This window comes from Cavia porcellus, unplaced genomic scaffold (assembly GCF_034190915.1).
Source record: "Cavia porcellus strain 051 isolate PalLab524CR breed Dunkin Hartley unplaced genomic scaffold, mCavPor4.1 scaffold_27, whole genome shotgun sequence".
Classification (NCBI taxonomy): Eukaryota; Metazoa; Chordata; class Mammalia; order Rodentia; family Caviidae; genus Cavia; species Cavia porcellus.
Genome location: NW_026947510.1, coordinates 51,608,178 through 51,616,719, shown reverse-complemented (window position 1 = coordinate 51,616,719; position 8,542 = coordinate 51,608,178).

Here is an 8,542-nt window from a genome sequence, read left to right as displayed (position 1 = left end):
CTTCTAGCTGGGACAGGGATAAACTCTCTCAGCAATCCAGCCGCACTGCTTACTGACCCGCGTAAGACACACCAGAAAAACCTGAATGCTGGCTGTGTTTCTTTAAGCACAGTGCTCCAACATTCCCTTCCTTGGTGACACCTGACAGGGCACTGAGCATCTTGGTGAGCGGAGGAGGTTAAAGGTGCAGCCTGTGTTAGAAGATGCAGCTTAACTACCCTCACAAGCTTTCACAGAGGCAGAAAAGCAAAAACCAGCCATAAAGACAGTTGGCAGTGCTGACCACAAAGACACCTGAGTACTTTCCTGAGACCTACAGTGCCCCCTGAGGTTTCCACACTCCACCCCGAAATGTACCTGTTGTGCCGCGCTTGATGGCTATTCTGGGCTGCATGCCCATCCACACACACACATACACACCCTTCTCCTGTGGTTTTCAGGCCTACAAGCCCATGAATCCCCACCTTTGGGGTCACTTTCTGTCCGCAACATGACCCCTCCCCAGTGCCAAATAAACTTCCTCTTCATGGCAGAGAGTCTCCATCATCCTTGCATGGGTTCAAGTCCCATTTAGCTCTCAACACCCAGGGCAGATCCCAGGCCCAGCCACCACCACCTCACCCCCTCCTGCTCAATGGTGCTGCTAGGTGCGTTCAAGGGAAGAGGATGGAGGGCCCTCCTGACTGCTCTGGCCGCTCCTCTGGAGGCCCACAGATAGGACACACAGTCCTCACAAGGAGAGACCTTTAAAAGAACAGTGTGAGCATATTCAAATGAGCAGAATGTCCTTTCCTGCCCGCCTGTGCATCCCCCCTGTCATGGGCTCTGGGGGTGCACAACTTTCAAGTTTAAGAGGATGATCAGCAATTCCTTTCCAACTTTAAAATGTCCCCCGGTGTGGCCTGGCCACTCAATGCAGGTCCCTCCCCAGCAGATGGTAGAATAATAGAGTGTGAGGGTGAGAGGGTGGTGTGCTGAGCCCCTCCATCATCTCCCAGCAGAGTCCAGGGCTCCTGTGCTGTTCCCAGGGAAATGACCGACATTCAGGGTTTTCTTGTGCATCTTGCACAGGTCAGTTTTGCTTTCTGTGGTTCTCAGAGCTCACTCCTCTTTCACACTCTGCCCTTCAGAGCCTCCTCCTCCCCGAGAGGCTTTCCTTTCTCCACTGCCTGCCTCAGGAGGGCTTCACTTTCAAACCCCAGCAATGCCTAGAATAACCTGTGGAGGGTCACACATGGCTGGAGGCAGGTTATTCTTGAAGATCATGAGTGGAGATGGGTTAGGAATAAGAATGGGGATTGCTCCTCTCAGCAGGAGGAGAGGAAGGTTCTGAGTTTCTTAGAAACTGTGACTTTCACTTTCTGTTCCAGTTTCAGGGCATAACTTTCTGGGATGCATCTGCTCTCTGTTCAGCCAAAGAGCTGAGGCCTGGACCCACAGGGCTCATGACAGATAAGTTGTAGCCAAAGACAGCCAGAGATTTCTCTGTAAGTTGGGGGATCCCTGTCAGAGAAGGAGGAGAATCTGGATTTGGACCCAGCTTGTGTCTGACTGCTCCCTTCTGCCTGTACCTTAACAGAAGGGAGAGTGAGGACCTGCACAGCTGGGTCACAGAGTTTTTGTGGCTCAATTTGGGGACTGGGCTTTCCGAGTCAAGGGCAGGCAACTTGGAGGAAGGGTGAGCATAGGAATGGCCATGTCTTTGCAAAATGTCAAAGAAGCAAAGGAGTTGGAGGAGGGCTGGGAAGCAAGCTGTATATGGACATGGGAGACCCACACCTCCTGTTCCTCACTCAGCCAATGGGAGAGCTAGGAAGGAGGCAGAGCCTGTCCTGTTTGCTGGGATGGAAAGGTGCCCGGGTAGAAGACTGAGAGGGCCAGGGTGCTGAAGGATGACTCCAGCACCACCCTGGCTTTGGACTCCTGAGATCAAAGGTCAGGCTCTGTGTGTGTGTGTGTCTGTGTCTCTCTGTGTGTGTCTGTGTGTGCGTCTCTGTGTGTGTCTGTGTGTGTGCATGTGTGTGTTTGTGTATGTGTGTGTGTGCATGTGTGTGTGTGCTGGCTTACGTGAGGTTTAAATTTCACCTGGTCGCTAATATTTGAAGTGCAATTGTTCCCAGCTTCATAGCCAACCCTGGGCAATGCTGGGATGCAGCAGCAGGTGCCGAGCTCTCCACACTGAGCTCACCTGGTCTGAGAGGCTGTGGGTTTTCTGCTCCCTCCCCCGACCTCAGGAGTCACAGTGCTCACTGTCCTGCCCTCACTGCGTTGCATTCGCCTCTCTGTCACAGGGGCAGCTGCCGGCTGGGGGCTTCAAGTCTACATCCTACAAAACCCTAAGAGTGTTTCATTGCCTGCAACTTTTCTATTTCCTGTCCTGCCAAAGGGTTGCACAGGAATGCATATTAGACTCTAATCTCCACTCCCTTATGGTTGGACAGGGAGTTATTCCTCTCCTTTATAATGTTTAAAAAACTCAGAAAGCCACCCTCACACCCTTGCAGGCTTTCCTCCCTCGCACATATTTACTCTGCTGTCTTTGGGAGAGACTTGGGCTGACTCATTGGACAAACCTGCAATACCTTCTAATGTCGGAGGGAAATTTCTGATCACACTTCTACACTGCAGAAACATTTACAACCTCCTAGACAGAGCAAGGGGGTGTGCCCACGGCAGGCAGGCCAAGGACAGGCTGTGGATTCCGAGGCTGTTCAGTCTGCTGCTTTAAAACTGTATCTTTTCATAGGAACAGTGGTTTTTCATTATGGGCCTGCAGAGAAGCAGCACCAGGGAAGGGGCTTAGAAACACGGAAGCCCTGCCACTCTGCAGAGTGTTGCTGAACCCTTGATTTTGAAATTCTCTCTTTTTTGTTTCTGCTCAACTTAAAATATGAAAACTGATGGGAAGTGATGCAAAGGCATCAAAGGAAACTCAAATATCGAATACAACTGCCACAAATACTTGACCTCAGTGAGGTGTCTTGTAGAACCTCAGCCATAGTCCTGTTTTCTCCCTAACAAAAAAAGGCAGGTGAGGGGCACAAATGAGAAAATCAAATGAAATGACTCAACTGGGAAGGCAGGGGAAGTGGGGCTTTGTCCTCAGGGGATATGGCTCCTATGTCCAGTGACTGCCTCCCACACCCTGGATTTGGGGATCAGGCTGGACCAGAAGGATGGAGGGTATCTTGGATGGTCCCAGGTGCCACATACAAGAGATGATGAGGAGGCCCTGCTGGGAAGCAGTGTCCCTTGGGAAACAGATGCCCACAGGAGCAGGACATCAGGAAGACCCAGGAGTGTCCACATCCCAGGCTGCCTGGGAGAGCAGGGTGATGGGGGGAGTCAGCAGGGAGCAGGATGCATGAGCACTAGGGGAAGTTGGGGAGCGCATTCTAGGAGCAGGAGAAGCTCCTGTCAACCCCTGGAGCTGAAGGTTCAGATCATAGTTAAGAAAGTGGACTGGAAGCAAGGTTCATAGGAGGCAAAGAGGGGCCAGCAAAGACAGGCAGCAGCAGGCAGGAGGCCCTGGAGGCCTGGTTAGGGGCTCAAACTTCACTCTGCCACCTCAGTAGAGATTCATCCTCTTTCCCTGCCCAACCAGCAGGCACTGCAGCCACAGAGAGGGAGAAACTGCAGTAAAAGCCCTTCTTTGCTTCCTGTGGAGAGCTGAGCACAGCTGCTGGGGAAGGGAGACTCCCTGCCCGGGCTGTGTAAGTGGTCAGGAGCAGAGCCAGGCAGCAGCAATCTGGGATCCATTCCAGCACCTGCTTTTCCTCCCACCAGCAGCCTTTCCCGGAATTGAGCAGCTGGCAGGCTCAGTCTGACTGACTCCCTGTGTCGCAGGGGAGCAGGAGGGAGCATTGCCCACCTCCATCTGAGGTCCCTGGCAAGACTGAGTGACAAGGGAGGAGGAGACGCAGTGCACAGACTCAAATGTGTGGAGTCACGGAGGCCCCCGATTTCTGCCTGCTCGCCCTTCCCCCTCTCTGAGTAGGTCATGATGTTTATGTCTCCAGGTCACAGATGCAGTCCTGTTTCTGAGCCTGTGCCCTATTTAAATCAGGAGAAAGATGAAGCATCTGTTGTTCCTGTCACAACCATCCTTTCTAGAAATAAACCCCCGGTAAGCTGTTCTCCCCACTCCGCAGACTTTGCTCTTGTGTCTCACTGTTCAAGACTGAGTTATACAGTCACCATTGGTATCCGCAAGAATCAGACCTGGATGTCCTGCGATCAAGAGCAGAAGCAGCCACAGAGGAACAGTGGGAGAAGAATGGCATTTGCACTCTGCAACCACTTCTCAGGGTACATGGCAGCTACTATGTTGTTGAGATAACATAGGGAGTAAAAACCAGGACCTAAAATAGAATCTGCTTGGATGTGACCAGAGCTTCTGTGACAGAACCAGCTGGTAGCTCTGTATGCCTTGGATGGGCCTAGGCTACCCTGGGTGACCTCAGAGCTCCCTAGGCTCATTCTGACTTCCTCACATGGCCAAAGCTGTGCGTGTCTATGAAGGCAGTGTCCCCCAGCCTGGACACTCCCATGATTAGTGGAGCAGGTAGAATTGGTGACCTCAGTAAGGGAGAAGTCACACGATGGGGATTCTCAGCCCTCAGAAAGTGGGCTCTAGGAAGAACCTGTTGTGGGACTGGGGTTCCAGGTGGATGCAAGGGAGGAGGCTCTGGATTGAGGGCTGCAGAGAGTGGAGGGCATTTCTTCCCAGGGGTATCTCCATGAACCTATCCATAACGGGAGGAGATCAGAAAGAGATTATAGGCATACGTGGTGAAGAAATCTTCAGAATCAAAGCAAAGTAACTCAGTAAATTTCTGGGCTATAACAAAATGCCTCAGAGATGACAATGTTAAGCAATAGAGGTTTATTGAACTCACAGACCTGAAAGGCTGGGAACTCAACAGGCACAGCACATATAATTTGTTTTAGCATCCAGTCAGGACACTCAGCTGCATCCTCATCACAAAGGAAAGGCACATAAAGGAGGGAAATTTTCACATGAGGAGGAGGCTCCCTGCCCAATTATTTCCATGAAGGATGAGAACCAAGGTGCAACAGTTAGGGGAGAAAAGCAGAGCTGATGGGCAGCCCACGGCAGGAGCAGGGCTGGGGCTGGGAGTGAGACACAAAACCCTCATAGGCTGAAGGAAGGACACGCTGTAGCTCACTGGCTGAGGCCTTTAGGAAGACACGGAGGACACTTACCAAGACAGGGACTTGGGGATAGGGTGCAAGGCATGGATTCAAATGGAGCAGAGTCATTGAACATATATGCGTCAGTAAATGGTTTGTGTATTGAAGAAGTAGATCGTGATCGTGGGAAACATGAGGTTTGGTCAGAAAGCGATGGGCCCAAGTTCTGGCCCCAGCACCTTTGTAAAAATATGTGTGTCTCACCTGTCATGCCCGGGGGCTCCATCTGCTTCAAAAAGGGGTGGAGGCTCTTCCCCCATGGAGAGCATATGATCACTTAATGAGTGACTCGTACGCAGCCTGCCCTGCATGGGCATTTGCCAAGTGTGTGCCACTCACACACAGATGTTCCCGCCCCCGGTACTTGCCAGAAAGTTCCTTCTCTGTGTCCTCTCCGTGTGGACTTTGTTGCTTCTGCATGACTGTGTCCTCACCCCATTCTCTTCTTCCTGTACCCTCACAGGGCAGGAGGGCTCTACCTTGGCTGGGTGAGGGTAGAGGGAGCTGGAACAGGATGACTGCCTTTCCTTAAGTGGGAGTTGCAGATGCAGTGGACAGAGGACACTGACCGAAGCCCGTGTTGGGCTTGCTGCCACCTGAGGGAATTTCAGGACACATGGCCTCTGTTTTCCCAGTGGGATTCCCTCCTACATCACAGTCTGTTTCCTCCTCCCCTCCGGCCCGCACAGCCCAGCACCTTGTCAGGAAATCCTCTGCCGCTGCAGATACCTGGTCCACGAGCTCTCTCCAGGTACTGGTGCTGCTTCTCCTGTGGCAGGCGCCTGCTCCTGACCTAGAAGTGAAGTGGCCACTCCAAAGCAGACTTATTATGCAGAGAAGTGAAGGACAGAGAAAGAGAGCCCTAAGTGGGAGTCACAGGTCTCCTGACCTCAGGTCTGTGGGTTTCCTTCTGGGTCACCTCCTCAGGGCCAAGGCCCCACTACTCACGTCCTCCCCACCCTGCCTCCTAGCCAGCACCTCAAGTGGGTGCAGGACAACCTCAGGGAGGTGGAGCCCAGAAATTGAGGGGACAGGGTGAGCAAAGAAGGTGACAGCAGCAGGAAGCCTGGGAGGGCAGCTGATGGTGACCTGGAGGCTCCTTCTACCTGTTGCCAGCACCCTGCTCCTGGCTTTCCTTTGGGCACTGCCCATGCGGAGGCTGCTTTCTCCAGCATCTACCTTGCAGTAGCCAAAGATCCTTGTGGTTTGGTAGGAAGAGTAACCCGCTGTGCCACTGAACCGGACCCAGATGTGACCTTTGACACGTCCCAACTGTGTGACCTGGAGCCCCTCATCTTTCCTTACCTGCCACTTGAATACAGGGTCTCCTGTATCGTTGTGAGGTTCAAGAATGACTTGTGGACTTGGCCAGCTCAGTGCCTGTCACTGGGCAGTGCTTCCTGAGTGTGGATTTCTCCCCTACATGGATCCTGTGAGTTTCAGGTAGAAACATCCTGCCACATCAGTGCCACACTTGGAGCTCTGTGTGGGCACCTGGCCTGCTGTGCCAGTGATGTGGGCCTGCTCACTGGGTGTGACTGTCTCAGGCAGGCACCGACTCCAGTTATCTCATGGCAAAAAGAACTCTACGCCACACACAGAGACCCGCAGGGGTAATAACAGCACTTGGGCAGAGGAGACGGGAGGACTGCAAACTTGAATTCTGCCTTTGCAACGTAATGAGCTCTGTCTCAAAATAAAAAATAAATAAAAAGGAATGAGGATGTAGCTCACTGGTTGAGTGTCCCTGGGTACAAATCTCAATACAGAAAGAATAAAAGAAAAGGAAAGAAAGAGGGCTGAAAATAAAGCAAAATTAAGAAGCCCTCTACTATGCAAATCAGCATCACTTCCTTCTGTTCTGCTTTCTTTCCCTTGCTCAAGCACCTTGAAACCAAAGCCCCTTCCTCAATTCTTCACCAGCCCTGAGAGCAAACAGTAGACCTGATGAGGACAAAGGGAGAAGGGAACGCTGGAAGCCAGGAACTCCAGCAGGCCTGGGATTCTGAGGCAGAGCTGGGGCTGGAGGTCTCCTCAGGACAATCTCTTTCCAGTTCAATAAATGGGCCCTTTGCAAGGTAGAGGTGGCACTGAAGATGGCACGATTATTACCAAGATCCTATGCCAGAGGCCAATGCCGAGACTCCCAGTGATCTGGTCCAGGTATTGGACTGATAAACAAATGGCCAAAATGAAGGTAAAAAGTAGGAAAAAATTTAGTGTACCAGTAGATCCTCTGGGAAGACAGAGGACCAGAGTCCTTAGCTCTCTCTTCAGTGGCACTGAGGGGAGCCCTCAGATCATACAGAGAAGGGCACAAACATGCAGTCACACAGTCTGGGTCAGAAGACCTCGTTGCTCATTATCTCAGCGTTGGTAGGCAGGGCTTGGTCCAAAGGCATAGGAAGATGCTTCGCCTGTAGAATAGTTTCCACTCCACCAGAGCTGCTAATCCAAGATGAGAGCGGGGGAGAAAGCTGGAGAAAAAGAGACTTGTGAAAATGGAGGGAGACGCCAGTTTCATCTGGCCTTGATTACCCATCGAACATTTACAAGCCTGAGAGAGGAGCTGGTCTTTTAAGAAAAGCAGCCTCTAAGTGGTTGTCACAGCATCACAATGAACAGACCTGAGGGTCCGGAGCCTCCCACATTGCTGCTCACCTGGAGGAATCCGCTCCATTGACCATCTTAGAAGGCCCAGGATCAGCAGGAAGAATTCTCCTTTGTGAAGTTTTACTCAATAGTGCGACTTTCAAAGAGTTGGGTTTTTTGTTTTGTTTTTTTCAGAGTAGAAGAATTTATTGAAAGGAAGAAAAACTTCCGTCTAAGAGAGACAGAAGGGGGACATAAACTCCCAACCTGCAAGAAGTTCTAGACACTGAGTTCAGGATCTGTAAAACTCAGGAATGAATTCTAGGAACAAGGGATGCTAAGAGTAAGAAAAATTTATTGAAAAGGGGAACGTTTCTGTCTGAGAGAGACAGAGGAGGGCCTGGAAAGTCAGCTGTCCTCATTCTTATGCCACGTGCCGGGGTTGACACAGTCACACTCCCTGACTGCCCTCAGGTAAAACTGTTCCACTTCCCTGGTGTCACGGTCTTCAGGGACTGCCATCCCAGAAGACTGCAGACTAGGTGCTTAAACACAAGAGGTTTCTTTTCTCATACTTTTGGAAAACCAGCCCACAGTCAAGCTCAAACAGAGTTCGGCTCTGGAGAGCAACTCCATCCTGGTTTGCAGAGGGAGCCTTTTCACTGTGTCCACACAAGGGTTTTCACAGTGCAAGGAAAAAGAGGCAGACAAGGGGAAAGACTGACGGACAAATGGA